A 16,325-nucleotide genomic window follows, 5' to 3' on the forward strand; every position below is an offset into this window, starting at 1 on the left:
GTGATTCTCAAATGTCTTTGCCCCAGGCAGATTTGCACTGCCGAAGCCAGGGGCCAGGCTGAGTAATCTGCTCAGGTTTGCTCTTGTAGCTTTTGTTCCCTGCAAGCTTTCCGTACAGCTTTGAGGACGTGAAAGAAAATGGTGGCCTCCCAATCTCTGCCTCAGAGGAGCTGGGAACTCAGGGGGCCCTACTCCTCAGTGTGCCCCCAGAGGAAAGCAATCACTCCTGTCTACCCAGTCTCCAGCTGCTCTCCGTGCTCACCTGGCCTGTGACCTAGCATTTCTATCTCTGGCACCTGACACCATGTGGAGTCTCCAAACCTGGCAGATCCCTGCCATGTGCTCTGACGCTGCTCCTCCTGGGGAAGAAAGGGGATTCTCCCCAGATCTGCCACTTGTTGGGTCCCTGCTGGAAGATCAGTGGCCCAACTGTGCCACGGATCACGGTTTATGGCAACCCTGAGCTGAGAGCCCACTCCTTGGCTCCGTCTCTGCAGCCAGCTTCCCTGCTCTGATACCTGGGAGCTCTGCCACACTCAGGCACCCCCAGTCTTTCTGTGACCCCGAGGGTTCTGAGACCACACTGTCCCAGCGAGGGTTCCACCCCCTGCTTAGCCACTGGAGCAATGTCCCTCAGTGGAGCTGACTTCTAAAAGTTCTGACTTTGTGCTCCGTGGCTCTATCACTTGCCCATAGCGGCAGACAGAGGTCCCCTACCCCGCTGTCTATCTTCCTGAATATTGCCTTGGATTTACTTCTCTGCACATCCTACCTTCCAGAAAGTGGTCGCTTTTCTGTTCAGAGAGTTGCTGCTATTCTTTTCTTCAATCTCTTGTTGAGTTTGTAGGTGTTCAGAATGGTTTGATCCCTATCTAGCTGAATTCCTGGGACCAGATGACATTTAGGGCTCCTACTCCTCTGCCATCTTGCTCCTTCTCCCAATCCACAGACTTCTAATTTATTTTTTTAAAACTTTTTGTGAACGTACATAGGCAGAAGGTTCACATGGTTCTTTTAAATGTCTAATCAACCTAAAGTTCTTAACATTTTAATCTTCCCACCCTGGATAATTTAGAAAACGTAACATTGATGATGGAAAGTAATAAAGAATATCCTTTAAAAATGTCATTTTTATTAATTAACTAGTGAATACCATTGGAAATTAAGCTCCTTTTTCCTCTAAAGAGGTTCAACATTATTGCAGTTAAGTAGGGAGAAGAATTCTGATATTCTTCTTCTTTTTCTTTCTTTTAAAGATTTTATTTATTTATTTGACAGAGACACAGTGAGAGAAGGAACACAAACAGGGGGAGAGGGAGAAGCAGATTCCCCATTGAGCAGGGATCCCAATGTGGGGCTCGATCCCAGGACCCTGGGATCATGATCTGAGCCAAAGGCAGACACTTAAGTGACTGAGCCACCCAGTTGCCCCCTGATATTCTTCTGAAACAAAGTAGCAGTTAGGTAGGACATGGACCACAGTTTGAAAACTCACTTAAAGTTCTGAATATTATGAAATGAAAGAATCCTGTTGTTTCAATTACCATGAAATAATTAAAATTGCAGAGATCTTAAATAACTTTCCTGTAAGTTATACCACAGTGGATTAAAGAAGACATTCATTTCAAAGTGCTGTATTAAAATTACACTGACAGTGAATATTTGATGGTGTTTTCAAATTATCTTCTACATAGTTACCATCATTTTATATACCATTTTACATTTATCTGAATACTAATTCCAGGAGTAATGCTACTTTACATGAGTGTTTCATTGAAGAAGAAAAGGACTTGCCAAAGGTAACTACAAACCACCTTTTCATATGTTATATATAAAGATTCAGTTCAATGGAACAACCTGAAATAACTAGTAACAACAAATGAACAGGACCTGAAAATGGCTTAATTCATATGAGCTTATTGCAAGGACTTTCAATATAAAAGTGTCAAGATACACTCTTTCTTAGCAGAAAGTTTAACTTGATAAATGGTAAATAAAAATAACTCACTGTAAAACTAGAGCAAAGTAATCTGGTTATATCTGACCTCCATGAGGAGTGCTGATTCAAAATGTAGACCCTGTTGCCCTTCTTGTTTCTTGTGATGGGAACGCAGGAACAAACTCTGAAGGGTGAGCATGGAAGGACCTGGCCACTGTTCCACCTTTTGGGTGTCTAGTTTACTCACTTAGCCTCTCTGCCCTCCTCTATATCCCTCCAGGCACAAGGTTAGCATCATGCAGGAAGACCCCTCCACAGGTCTTAACAGGGGCTTAATTCAGGATGGGCTCTCTTCTCCCAGGGGGTTTTGGGGCCAAGGGGGTAAATTGTGTGAAGGGCTGAGGGTGAGGTGGTGTTTCCTAGAGCTAGAGGTGAGGGCTTAAATCCCAATTCATCCCTTACCAGCCCTGAACTTGAATATGAGAAAAAAAAAAAAGGTAACAGAAGTCTTACCTTACTCTTGTGAGGATTAAATAAGAAAATATACATGAAAGGGCTAGCAAAATGTCTGACACATAGTGAACAGTCAAATGTTAGCTATGGCTTCTTCCAAATATGCCAGGTTGCATATCTCAACAACTGAATTTATCATCCTACTATTTCTTATTCTCTTTAGTCTAAGCCCATTCTCTCAATATTCCAGTCCCACATCTTGTCTTAGAAATTTTAGAGCATTGTCATGTTGTTTAAGGGTTAGAGTAGATCTATGTAATTGCCTAGAACCATAGCAGAGCATTAGCATGCAATAAAGGCAGTGTCTAACTTCTTGGTTTTCTATCTCTGTTAACAGGGTCGGTGTCCCCTCAGTCTTTTGCACTGGAACCCTTCCAGTCACTCTTGTGGTTCCCCAATCCTCTTGGTTCTATGGCAAAATCATCACTCTGATCTAACTTCACTTACTTGGTCCCTTTCTGTCTCATGACAGCCACCCAGCATGTCACAACCTCTTTTTCTTTAGCCCTTCTCCCTCCTGCCCATCCTCCACTCCAACCCCAGAGGTTTCTCCTTAGACTCTTACTAGGTCACCTCAGCCTGAGGTTAAATAAGATCAGTCACAAAGCTGAATTCCTTAGCTTCCTACTTTCCATGTTCTCAGATAATTCCTCCCAGAGAGTTCTGGGGGGCTCAGTGCTGATGATTTTTAGCATGTGGCATCTACCATTTTTCTTTTCTGCCACAGTTGGTTGAACTGACAGCAGCTGCTCTGCTGGGGTCTGCCCAGATCTGCCAAGGCTACCTGTACTCCTGATCTCCCATCTGCACGCCCCCTCTTAGTTGCTACCAGGATTTTCTTTCTTCTTCTTCTTTTTAAAAAAGATTTATTTATTTATTTATTTGAGAGAGAGAGAGAGAGAGTGTGTGGGGAGGGGCAGAGGGAGAGAATCTTAAAACAGTAGAGCATGGAGCCTGACTCTGGGCTCCATCCCACAACCCCTGAGATCATGACCTGAGCTGAAACCAAGAGTCAGGCACTCAACTGATTGAGCCACCAGGTGCCCCCAGAATTTTCTTCCTTAAAAAGAAAATCTGATCCTGATAAACCCATTAGGTTCTCTTGACACCACATGATATCCTCCAGAAAAGCAGGTGTCAGCTGGTTCCATTTAGCCAGGAAAAAGAGTGTGGGACACATGAAGAGATGGAACCCTGAGGCATCTAGAATGTTTACACCCATCCCGTTGATGTCTTGTGACCTCCCTCTTGAGCTAATTTTGTTAACCTCCCACTGCTCACCTCCATAACTGTTTTTCCAGTTTCTGACAAGTGTCACTGTCTAGCTCTGGGGGGTGTGGTTCTCTCTCTCTCTCTCTCTCTCCTTGCCCTTCTATACTCCATGACTGACCTTGTGACAAGTGACATATTTGCAGGATCCTTCTTTCCTTAACTGTCCCCAGTGATAATTTAGGGGTCTTTGGCATCTGAAGGACAGATTCTGAGGCCTCGATGTCTCAGGGCACTTGGCATATATCCCCACCACAGACCTTGTTGTAGAGGATGAATAAAGAAGATGTGGTTCGTATATACAATGGAATATTACTTAGCCATCAAAAGGATGAATACCCACCTTTTACATTGACATGTATGGAACTGGAGGGGATTATGCTAAGTGAAATAAATCAAGCAGAGAAAGACAATTTCATATGGTTTCACTAATATGTAGAATATTAGGAATAGCATGGAGAACCATAGGGGAAGAGGGAAAATTGAATGGGAAGAAATCAGAAAGGGAGACAAATCATGAGAGACTCTGGACTCCAGGAAACAAACTGAGGGTTACAGAAGGGAGGGGGTGGGGGGATGGGGTTTAAGGAGGGCATGTGTTGTGATGAGCACTGGGTGTTATACACAACTAATGAATCATTGAACACTACATCAAAAACTAATGATGTACTTGGCTAACTGAACATAATTAAAAAAAAGACACACACAAAAAAAGAATTACACTAGATGAAGTAGATCATGTCATTATTCATTACCTATAGGTTTATTTTCCCATTAGATTAGGAGTTTCTAGTGTAGTTAGGAAAGTATATTGTTTATAACTCTCCTAATTCAGTGACTGTTCATAAAAGAATGGATTAATGTAGTCTGTGTTTACTAAAATTTGTCAAATTGTACTGCTATGGGGAGATTTTGTTTTAAAACTTTCCCTTAACATTCTCTGTGGTATTGAGATTTATCAGGAGCAGTGTTCCTTGTGTCACTTGATGGATTTGGCTAGACATATTTTTTTATTTTAGACATATTTTTGAAAACCCAAATGCAAGCCCATGGTTTTAGAACACTTTTCTGTTCTGGTGTTGTTTTTGGCTTCCAGAGATGAGACTGATAGTAGCATGCTATCACGTGTGTGTCATTCTCTTTAGTATCCCAGATACTGTTGTTGCTGCTGCCACCATCCATGGCTCTGTGAAGGCCTCTGGGGAGCAGGCACTTCCCTTTATTGGGGAATGATGTGGTGTGCTGTAGTGTTTAGAAACATTTTTATGTCTTGCATATGAGAGGCCACCCTCTGTCTGAGAGCAGCGTAAATGGCCCCATCTGCCATTAAGAGCCAGCACAAAGGCATCTGGAAGTATTTCTTCTATCTTTAACAATTTCATTACCTCCACTTTATTTTTGCCATGAAAATATCCATCTCACTGAAGATATGAATGTTTTGTCTGGTTTAGAAATGTGGTGTAACCAGCTTAATTTTATATTAAATGAGTAGTTTGCATCTGAGAGCCTGCTGGAGGCCTACCACATCCTGGTCAAGAGACAAGAAGAGAGGATCATACAGAGATCCCTGGCATGTAGATTCAGGGACCAAAGGGGGGGAAAGTCAGTCTGCCATGAGGGAACAACCAAAGGAAAAAACCTTCAGAGTAGGAATCAGGACATCTGGGACCCTGTGCTGGTCCCTCTCCATCAAAGCCAGTGTTTTTGGAGCCTCTGTTTTCTCTTTTGTGATATTAGCTCCACAAAGGCATAGAATCTGTCTTCCTTTGTCACCTCGATAATAGCTAGTCACTTAAAACTTGTTGACAGAATGAATGTATGGTTGTTCTAAGTTTTTTTTAGTACAAAGTTTTTATTAGGTGTTAAAGTGTGTATCACAGGAAAAGGGAGACACAATTGAAGAAATAGAACATCAGATTATTAAAGCCATGTAATTCTTGAATAGCCAGAGAGGAGAAGGACAAAGTTTTCACACACAGGTGTTTAAGACTACCCAGAGAATAGGATTGAGATCTGTGAAGTAAGCACCAAATATCAAATACCCTAAACAGGATAAAGTCTGCTCAGTAACAAACCCAGAGATAGCAAATTAGGTAAATGGTAATTTAGATACATAACTGCATTTTGTGAGTTGGATTGAGAGTCAAGGTAGGCAGCAGGAGCCCAAAGCTAGCAGAGAACTTTAAAAATATCAGGCTTTTCTGTTGCCAAAGCTATGTTTTGGAGAAATGGTAACTATTGAACCAGTTTCATTAGAGTGGACGTAAGGTTGACTAGGGGTCTATAGCTGCTTCTGGGCCTCAAGGACAAATTCTCAGGAGGATGGCATTTCTTCAGATGTGAACTGTTAGGCATATAATAAACCATTATTTGTAAAGTGAATGAAAGATATAATGTTAAATTGAACTTTGATGTGACTCAACTAGGACATGTGCAGTCACAATTTATCTGTTTGCCGGTGATGTGCATTCTTTTTCATTCTGTGTTTTCACCTGATTTATAAGATATAGAATGGTGGTTGCTGGACATGTTTTTAAGTTATCATGTGTTTGCGCACATATGCACTCATGAAAAGTTGAAGCCAGCTTTAAATTTTTCATGGCTCATTTTGGATGCTGAGAAAGCTCTTCCAGTCCTGTATTAGCATCATTATCTAAAAATTTAGAACTTGGCTTTTACTGGCATCATGAGTTTTTCCACAAGTTCTCTTTTTCCCAGAATTTGCACTTATATTTGAACTTGAATGTAAGAAAGTTAACTTCTTATAATTTGTTCCTAATATAGCAGAAAGGCCACTGAATTTGACATCAAACTTGGATTCTTATAAAGACTCAATTATCAACTTGCTATGTACCTTGAAGTCAGTTAAATTCTCTTGGCCAGAGGAAGCACTTTTGGAATGGCAGAATAAAGACTTCCAAAAATCCATTTATCCATTATAAACAATAAGAACATTGGCAATTTTTTTCCCTCAGGATTCTGGAAATTAACCAAAACCTTACAAAAATCTAAGGAACATTTATGTAAGAAAAGTGGCTAAATTTCAGTAAGGATGTAGTTTTGTAATGTTTAATGTTTGTAATGTTTTACTTGCTTTATTTCCTTCTTTTCCTTCTCTCCACAGTAGCCTTGAAAACTAACAGCCTCACAGCCATGGTAATTGTGAAAACAAGCTGCCTACAAATCATTAAGAGGGAAAAATAGGTTTGAAAATCCTTAAAATAGACCAGTCCCTAGAAAATTGTTACTATTTGACTTATCTGGAAACACCCTCCCCTGAAAGTCCTATTCACATGTCTAGTCTAATCTTTATTTTATTTGATTCAGAGCTACCTCTGTGAAGAAAGCCTTATCCTTAGGGCATTGGTTGAAAACAATTAGCAGCAGTCATTTACTATCACAGCTGCCCTATGCAATGATAGTAGTTGGGACAAACACGAAGATGGCCACAAAAACTTAAAAGGAAAATATGAGAAATGAGATGTCTGTAGAAAGCTTTGAAAAATGCTGACATATTCCAAGGAATGTAGAAGGTTATGCACATGTGCAGAAAAAAATTGAGAAAGCCTCAATCTTTTATCTATGGTTGACCTTGAGCTACTGAAAAACAGGAAATGAAAGCTACAGCAGAGTAGTAAACTGCCAGAGTTTTGAAGGCCCAAGACACACACACACACACACACACACACTGAGCAAAGGGTGGAAGACTTATGGTTCAAGGCATTTAAGGAAATAACTTTTTAATCATTAGCTACCTAACAATTAGCTATCTGAACAGAGACTTAACTGGCATTACAAAACAAAAAATGCAGACTTTAAACAAATATTTCAAGAAAATCACTGAATAAATAGCAAAAACAACTAAACTGGGGGAGATTTTCTGGTTTTCAGTATTGGCACACTATATTATGTTAAATGTTCAGTTTTCAAAAAGAGGGAGGAGAGGGAGAGATTGAAAGAGAGAGAGAGAGTGATGCAAAGAAACAAGAAAGTATGGCCCATGCAGAAGAAATAAAAAACAATCAATAGAAATTATCCATAAAGAAGCTCAGATGTTGGACTTACTAAATAAATATTTTAAATTGGCTATTATAAATATGTTTGAAGAACTAAAGAATTGTTCAAACAATGCCTAAAGAATTAAGGACAGTGTGAGAATGATGTCTTACCAAATAGGGAATATCAGTAAAGAGATATAAATTACTAAACAGAACTAGATAGAATTTCTAGAGTTGAATAGTACAAAAATGGAAATAAAAAACAACCAGAGGGGCGGAAGAGTGTTTTTGAGCTGGCAGAATAAAGAGTAAGTAAACTTGAAGACAGGTCAATGGAAATTATCTAAATTATCTAGTCTTAGAAACAGAAAGGGGAAAAAAAATGAAAGAAGATAAACAGAGCCCAAAAGACCCACTGGATACCATCAAGTGTACCAACATATACATAATGGGAGTTCTAAAATGACAAGAGCAGGAAAAAGGAACAGAAAAAATAGTGAAAGCAATAATGACTGACAACTTCCAAAATTTTCTGAAAACAATAAACACATCAGACAAGTTCAACAAACTCCAAATAAGATGAACTCAAAGTGATCCACACCTAGACACATACTCAAAATGATAAAAGCCACAAGGAATCTTAAAAGCAGGAAAAAAAGAAACATCACATACAAGGGATTCTCAATAAGATTAATAGCCAATTTCTCATCTGATACTATGGAGACCAGAGGGCAGTGGATGACATATTCAAAGTGTGAAAAGATTGTCAATCAATAGTTCTATAGCCAGCAAAACTATCCTCCCCAAATGCAGAAATTAAGATATTCCCAGATCAGAGTGTTCACTACTAGCAGACCTGCTCTACCAGATATACTAAAGAGATTTTTTTTTCAGGATGAAATCAAAGGACACTAAGCTATAATTCAAATTCATACAAAAAAATCATAAAGGTTACTACATCAGTGAAAACATAACTATATTTTTATTTGTAGCTCTTTTCTCCTCCTATCTGACTTAAAAACCAGTTAGATCAAATAATTTTTAATAAACTGTATTGATGGGCTTATAATAGAGATGTAATTTGCATGAAGCACAAAGAGCTCTAGAAGCACTTTTTTTTTGCATACTACTGGAATTGTTATGGTATTAAAGCAAGTCATTTATTTTAAGATGTTAACTGTAATCCCCAGGGTAACTACTAAGAAAAGAGCTACAAAAAATTATAAAAGAAACAATGGAAGAATTAAAATGGCACACTAGAGAATTTTGGTTTAATAACAACACAAAAGGCAGTAATTGAAGAAAGAGGAACAAAAAGATCTGAGACAGAAAACAAAAGGTAAAATGGCATTGGTAAATCCTATCCTATCAATACTTATATTAAATGGAAATGGATTAAACACTCCAATCAAAAGGCAGAGATTGCAGAATGAATGAAAAAACACATGCAACTATATAATATCTATAAGAGGCCCACTTTTGATTTAAAGAAACAAGTTAAAAGGAAAAGAATAGAAAAGATATAGTATGCAAGCAACAACCACAAAATGGGTGAAATGGCTATACTAATATCAGAATAGACTTTAAGACAAATTTTTGCTAGAAACAAAGCAGGAGTTTTACAAATGATGAAAGATTTAATCCATCATGAACACATGATAATTATAAACCTATATGCACCTAACAACTGAATCCCAAAATGCATGAATAAAAATTGATAAAATTGAAGGGAGAAATAGATATTTTAATAATAATAGTTGGATATTTCAATACTTTCAATAAAGTAATTCAAATAATACAAAGTATTAACTCCCTGGAATGGAATTTGAAATCAATAACAAAAGGAAATTTGGGAAATTCAGAAATATGTGGAAATTAAGCAAAACACAACTAAAAAACAATGGGTCAAAGAAAAAAATCACAATGAGAATTAGAAAATGAAGTAAATGAAAGTGCAAACTTAAGATAGCAACACTTAAGTGCTGTAGCTACAGCCATGATTAGAGGGATATTTGGAGTTGTAAATGCTTGTATTTTGAAAAGAATAGAGATCTCAAATGAATAACCTAATTCTCCACCTTAAAAGATAGAAAAGAGCAAACTAAATCCAAAGTAAACAGAAAAAAGGAAGAATAAATATTAGAGCAGAAATAAATGAAACAGAATACAAAAACAAAAAAAAAGTAAAACAAAATTGAAAGTTGGTTCTTCAGAAAGATCAACAATATTGACAAACCTTTAGTAGACTGACCAAGAAAAAAGGGGAGAAGGCGCCTGGGTGGCTCAGTTGCTTAAGCGACTGCCTTCGGCTCAGGTCATGATCCTGGAGTCCCGGGATTGAGTCCCGCATCAGGCTCCCTCCTCAGCAGGGAGTCTGCTTCATCCTCTGACCCTATCCCCTCTCATGTGTTCTCTCTCTCATTTTCTCTCTCTCAAATAAATAAATAAAATCTTTAAAAAAAAAAAAAGAAAAAAGGGGAGAAGATTCAAATTACTAAAGTCTGGAATGAAGGAGGGGTCAGTACTTCTGAAATTACAGAAATAAAAAGAATTATGAGGGAAGACTATGCATATAGTAGGTAATGTAGATGAAATGGTCAAATTCCTAGAAAGACACAAACAGCCAACACTGACTCAAGAAGAATTAGAAAATCTGAGTAGACCTAAACAAATAAAGAGATTGAAGTAGTAATTTAAGAAAATTCTCATAGTTATACCCCAGTCACAAATAGCCTCAGATAGTGGTGAATTCTCCCACACATTTAAAAAACAATTAGTAAACACTCTTGACAAATATTTTCAAGAACTAAAAGAGGAAGGAGTACTTCTAGTTCATTTTATGAAGCCTGTATTACTCTTATACCAAAACCAAACAAAACCATCACAAGAAAACCATAGACTAATACCCTTTATGAAGAGAGATGTAAAAATCCTCAAGAAAATATTAGCAAATTTAACCCAGGAACTTATAAAAGGACTATACACTATGAGCAAGTGGGAATTCACCCAAGAATGCAAGGTTGTTTTCACATCCAAAATCTACTGATGTCACACTCTGTATTACTAGAATAAAGGACAAATACCACATGACCATCTCAATATATGCAGAGAAAATAATTGACAAATTCAACACCTTTTCTTGTTAGAAACAGCCAACAAATTAGGAATAAAAGGGAGCTTCAGCTTTATGACCTAATTGTCTCCCAAATTCTGAAATGAGGCTTCAACATATGAATTTTGGGGGGAGACAAACATTTAGTCGATAGCACACTGGAACCATGTTGAAAGACATTAAAGAAGAAATAAATGGAAGGGCACATCATGTTCATGGGTTGGAACATTTAATATTGTTAAGATAGCAATACTTCTCAAATTGGTCCATAGATCAAATAAATCCCTATTCAAGTTCTAGCTGCCTTTTTGCAGAAATTGACCAGCTGATGCTAATATTCATATAGAAATGCAAGACACCCAGAATAAACAATCTTGAAACAGAAAAACAAAGTTGGAGGACTCACACTTCTTAATTTCAAAACTTAATACAAATATGTTGTTATCAAGATTGTGCGGTAATGGCATAAGGATAGACATGACATACATATCAATGGAATAGTATTGAGAGTGTAGAAATAAACTTGTATTAATGATCAAATGAATTGACAAGGGTGCCATGACAATTAAATGTGGATAAAACAGTCTTTTCAACAAATGGTATGGAATAACTGTATGTCCACATGGAAATGAATGAAGTTAGACCTCTGTTTCAAATAAAAATTAATGCAAAATGGATCATTGACATAAATGTAAATGTGAAAACTATAAGCTCTTAGAATAAAACATGGGACTAAATCTTCATGGTCTTGGGTTAGGGAATGGATTCTTACAACACCAAACACAAAGTGACAAGAGGAAAAAATGAATTGTTCTTCATCAAAGTTAACAACTTTTGCACTTCAAGAAATGAAGTGCACCACCAAGAAAATGAAAAGACTTCTCAAAGAATGGGAGAAATATATCTTCAAATTCTATGTCTGACAAGGGTCTAGTATCTAGAATATGTCAACAATAAAAAACAACCTGATTAAAACTGGGCAAAGTATTTGAATAGCTCTTTCTTGAAAGAAGATACACAACAGCCAATAAAGCACATGAGGTGATGTTCAATATCATTAGTAATTAAGGAAATGCAAAGGAAAAACACAATAAGATACAATTTTACATTAACTAGGATGGCTAAAACATAAAAAAGACAGATAATAACAAGTATCAGTGGGTGTGGAGAAACTGGAACCCTCGTTCACTGCTGATGGAATTGGGAAATGGAGCAGCCATTTGGGAGAACAGTTTGGCAATTTCTCAAAATGTTAAACACAGAATTACCATATGAACCAGAAATGCTAATGTCAGTTAAATAAACAAGAAAATGAAAACATATTTCCACACAAAAGGCTGTACACAAATTTTCATACTCGCATTATTAATTGGGAAGAGTGGATAAAGAAAATATGGAATATCCATACAATGGAATATTATTTGGCAATAGGGGGGATGAAGTACAGATTCATGCGCAATATGGATGATATTGGAAAACATTCTGCTAAGTGAAGGAAGCCAGTTACAAATCATCATATATTGTATGATTTTATTTATATAAATGCTCAGAATAGACACATCCATAGAGGCAGAAATACAGAAACCGCACAATCAGGGGCTGAGAGGTGAGAGTCAATGGGGGAATTAGAGCTAATGAATATGGTGTGATGATATGACTAATGGGGCATAATTATATGGGGTGATCTTTTTGGGGTGGTAGAGATATTCTAAAATGAGTGGTGATGTCTATAAATCTGTCAATATTCTAAAAACCACTGAATTGTACCCGTTGAGTGATTTTTTTTTGGTATGCAATTTATATCTCAAAAGAGCTATTATAGTTTTTTTCACTTGGCCTTCAGTTTCTCATTTGAGAAATGAGAGTTGGGGTTGGTTATCTCTATAGCTTCTTCCAGCTCATTTTACTCATAGCTCCTTTACGTATGCCTAGGAAGTTGTATGGAAATTGAACTTTGTAAAGCAGAAATGTATTTGCTCATTGTTTCATTCTCAGAGATACTTTAATTTTATTTGCCATGGTCTTTGTTAATCCTGTACCCTAGCTTCAGTTGCTCTGTAGAGAATGCAAACAGTTCAGGGCTTCCCAAGGATGTACAGTTTTTAAAAAAGAATGTATATGTGTGCACACATACATTGTGAGTGTTAAATATAAAAGAGATCATTTTAATCCAGCAAGAGAAGTGATCTAAATTAAGTGAAGTTTTCTGCAATATACTTCATTTTTCTCAGTAAGCATTTTTGAAATAATTTTTAATCAAACAAACTCTGGAGGCACTAAAGTAAGTGGAAATATTTTAGATTAAGTAGGTACAGTTATTGTCTGTAGTAACAAGAACATTAAAAAAGGAATACCAGGACATGTGAGTTTAATTTTAACCTTGATATGGGCAAGTTTATTAAGAACTTTAAACCTTATTTTTATTTTAAAATATAGATAATAAATAAACATGTGTGTGTGTGTGTGTGTGTGTGTGTGTATAATTACTGGACAAAATTCCCTTAGTATTTATCAGAGGTAATAATAAAATAATAGGTGACATTTACTGAGCACTGTATATGAGCTAAGTGAAGAATACCTTGGGATAAGGATATCATGTTTGTAAAATATGAATAATGATAAAAGCATGAGTTCCAAAGTAATTGCTAAGAAATTTGAGTTTTTTCCTTTTTTCTGGAGAAAATTAGCCCTAGAGTTATTGGAGAAGTTTGAGATATGTGTAGAGAGTCTTAAAGGGACCCTCAAGAGACAGCATCTAAGGGATGTTTGGAAGTGGCTAAATTTAGCAGGGCTTACTAAGGGCTGTTAGATCCCCACAAGCACTCATGCCTTCGCTAATTTATCTGTGTAATAGCCCAGTCACCAAGCAGAATGTTTCCTGGATGCATCCGAATGGAGACCCAGGTTAATTGAATGCTTAGACATCTGGCTAAGATACTGTAGAGAGTAAGGAGCTTAGCTCTTCGATGTTAAGTCCAGTATGAGAACAACATAATTTAAATGCTCCATTATTGCTTACATTTTCTTCTTTTAGTTTTCCACAACACTAAAATGTGGCAAACTAATGAACAGTCATTTCTACAAGTATTTTTAAATGGAGAATTGATCTGTTTATAACTCTTACCTATGGAGAATTTTCCAGTCTTTCCCCCTCTTTGCCTCCCACTAACAGTAATGGAGTGCATATTGTGTGCTAATCGGAGTGCTTTGTGGTCTTTCCTCGTGGCTCTTATACTCGAAATGGGACATAGATAATAAAGAAAAAGCCCTGAATATATAGAGTGAAAATTCTGAAACTATGTAGAAAATGGTGCAGTGATGAAACATAGGTGATCGGGGTGGAGGAGTTTATTTAGAAACATCAGGGCTTCCTTGCCTGAGAAAGGGACATTTAAGTTGAGACCTGCAGAATGAGGAGGTAGCCATTTGAAGAACTTCCAAGCAGAGATGTGAAGTCTAAGACAGGAAAGATTTTGGCACTTAGGGCAACAGAAAGAAGGGCAGTGGGGCTTAGTGACCGAAAGGAGGATAGCACAAGACACTTAGTAGATGAGATGAATAGGTGAGGAACCTCCTTCAACCAACCTGGGGCAAACAAACAACCCATGGGTGCCTCTGTCCCTGGAATCTGGTGCTCAGCACTGACAGAGTGAGTACACATGTAACCCCAACATCTGATCTTATGGTCAACTCTATTCTGGTTCTGGAAAATGCTTCTTCACATATCTTGCCTCAATTCCTCAAAACAAAAGGTGATGTTACCTCTCCAAATGCTGCCAAGATTTATGGGTTATACCAGTGCTAACACTGGAGAAGACCACTGCTTTGGAGTGCAGAGAGGATTTGAGATGTGAAAATATGTTGGTAAGAGAAACCACCAATATGTTAACTTGTCAAATCTCTCCATTCAAAATAACATGAAAACCATCCTAATTCTTGCATAATAAAATATTATTTCCCAATATTGTTGAACATCCATTTCCTTGATTGTCTTCATATACCCTTTCATGGTCTGGAAGTACTCATAAATTAGCATGGGATTTGAAATAACTGCACATGGTGGCTAAGGAATTTATAAAATACAATATAATTTTAATTTATAATTTATAATACAATAATAAGACAGTTTATCTTATCCTTAAATGCATAACACTTTACAGCTATATATACATGTGTCTAGTTGAATATATGTGAAGTATGATACAGATTCTTTACACTGGTAACTGTGTAGACCTAGAATGCTTAATTACAAATAGATTTAGTTTTGTAAAAATATTTAATGAGATTTATTGAATTTTTATAATTAAAGATTTTAGTTTAATTTCAAAGAAATTTGAATTAAAATTTGATGTAGATTATAATTTTGCACTTACCTTTTCATTATATTGTTTTGTATTATTTTATTTTAATTTTTGTCAGCTTTATTGAAGTCTAATTAACAAAATTGTTTGATTTAAAATGTACAATGTGATGTGTTGAAATACGTATACATTGGGAAATCATTACCACAATCAAGTTAATTAACACATCCTTCACCTCACGTAGTTGTCTTTTTTGGGTGCATGTGTGAGGATGTTTACTTAGCAAATTTCAAATCTAACAATACAGTATTATTAACTAGAGTCACCATGCTGCATACTGGATCCTCAGAACTTATTTTATAACTGAATGTTTGTACCCTTTGATCAACATCTCCCCATTTTCCCCGCTTCCAGGCCCCTGGAAACCACCATTTTATTCTCTGATTCTGTGAGTTGAACATTTTTTAAATTTTAAGATTACACATATAAGTGATACTATACAGTGTTAATCTTTATCTGGCTTATTTCACTGATAATGCCCCTCCAGATTCATCCATGTTGTCACAAATGGCAGAATTTTCTTCTTTTTTTATGACTGAATAATATTCTATGGTTGTAAGTATATACCACATACTATTTATCCATTCATCCATCGATGGACAGTTGTGTAGTATTTCATATCTTGGCAATTGTGTATAATGCTGCAATAAACATGAGAGTAGTTATCTCTTTGAAATACTGATTTTATTTCCTTTGGATACATATGCAGCAGTGGGATTGCTGGATCATATGGTAGTTCCATTTTTAATTTCCTGAGGAATCTCATATTGTTTTCCATAGTGGCTACATCAATTTACATTCCTACCGACAATGCAAAAGGGTTCCCTTTTCTCCATATCCTTGTCAACACTTGTTCTCTTGTCTTTGTGATGATAGCCATTCTAACTGGTGCAAGGTGATATCTCACTGTGGTTTTGATTTGCATTTCCCTGATGATTAGTGATGCTGAGTACCTTTTCACGTACCTGTTGGACATTTGTATGTCTTCTTTGGAAAATATCTATTCAGGTCCTTTCCCCTATTTTAAAATCAGATTATTGTTATTATTATTATTATTATTATTATTATTGCTATTGAGTTGAATGAGTTTCCTATACATTTTAGATAATAACCCCTTATCAAATATATGGTTA

General features: G+C 36.7%; 1 protein-coding gene across 7 annotated transcripts in view; it reads left to right on the forward strand.

The window, feature by feature from the left end:
* Positions 1–16,325, forward strand: part of PXDNL (peroxidasin like) — a 509,349-nt gene that overhangs the window by 35,209 nt on the left and 457,815 nt on the right. The gene's annotated exons all lie outside the window — the stretch shown is intronic.

Source organism: Mirounga angustirostris, unplaced genomic scaffold, assembly GCF_029215605.1.
Source record: "Mirounga angustirostris isolate CCGP_5_RB_7025 unplaced genomic scaffold, mMirAng1.0.hap1 SCAF_4, whole genome shotgun sequence".
Taxonomy (NCBI): domain Eukaryota; kingdom Metazoa; phylum Chordata; class Mammalia; order Carnivora; family Phocidae; genus Mirounga; species Mirounga angustirostris.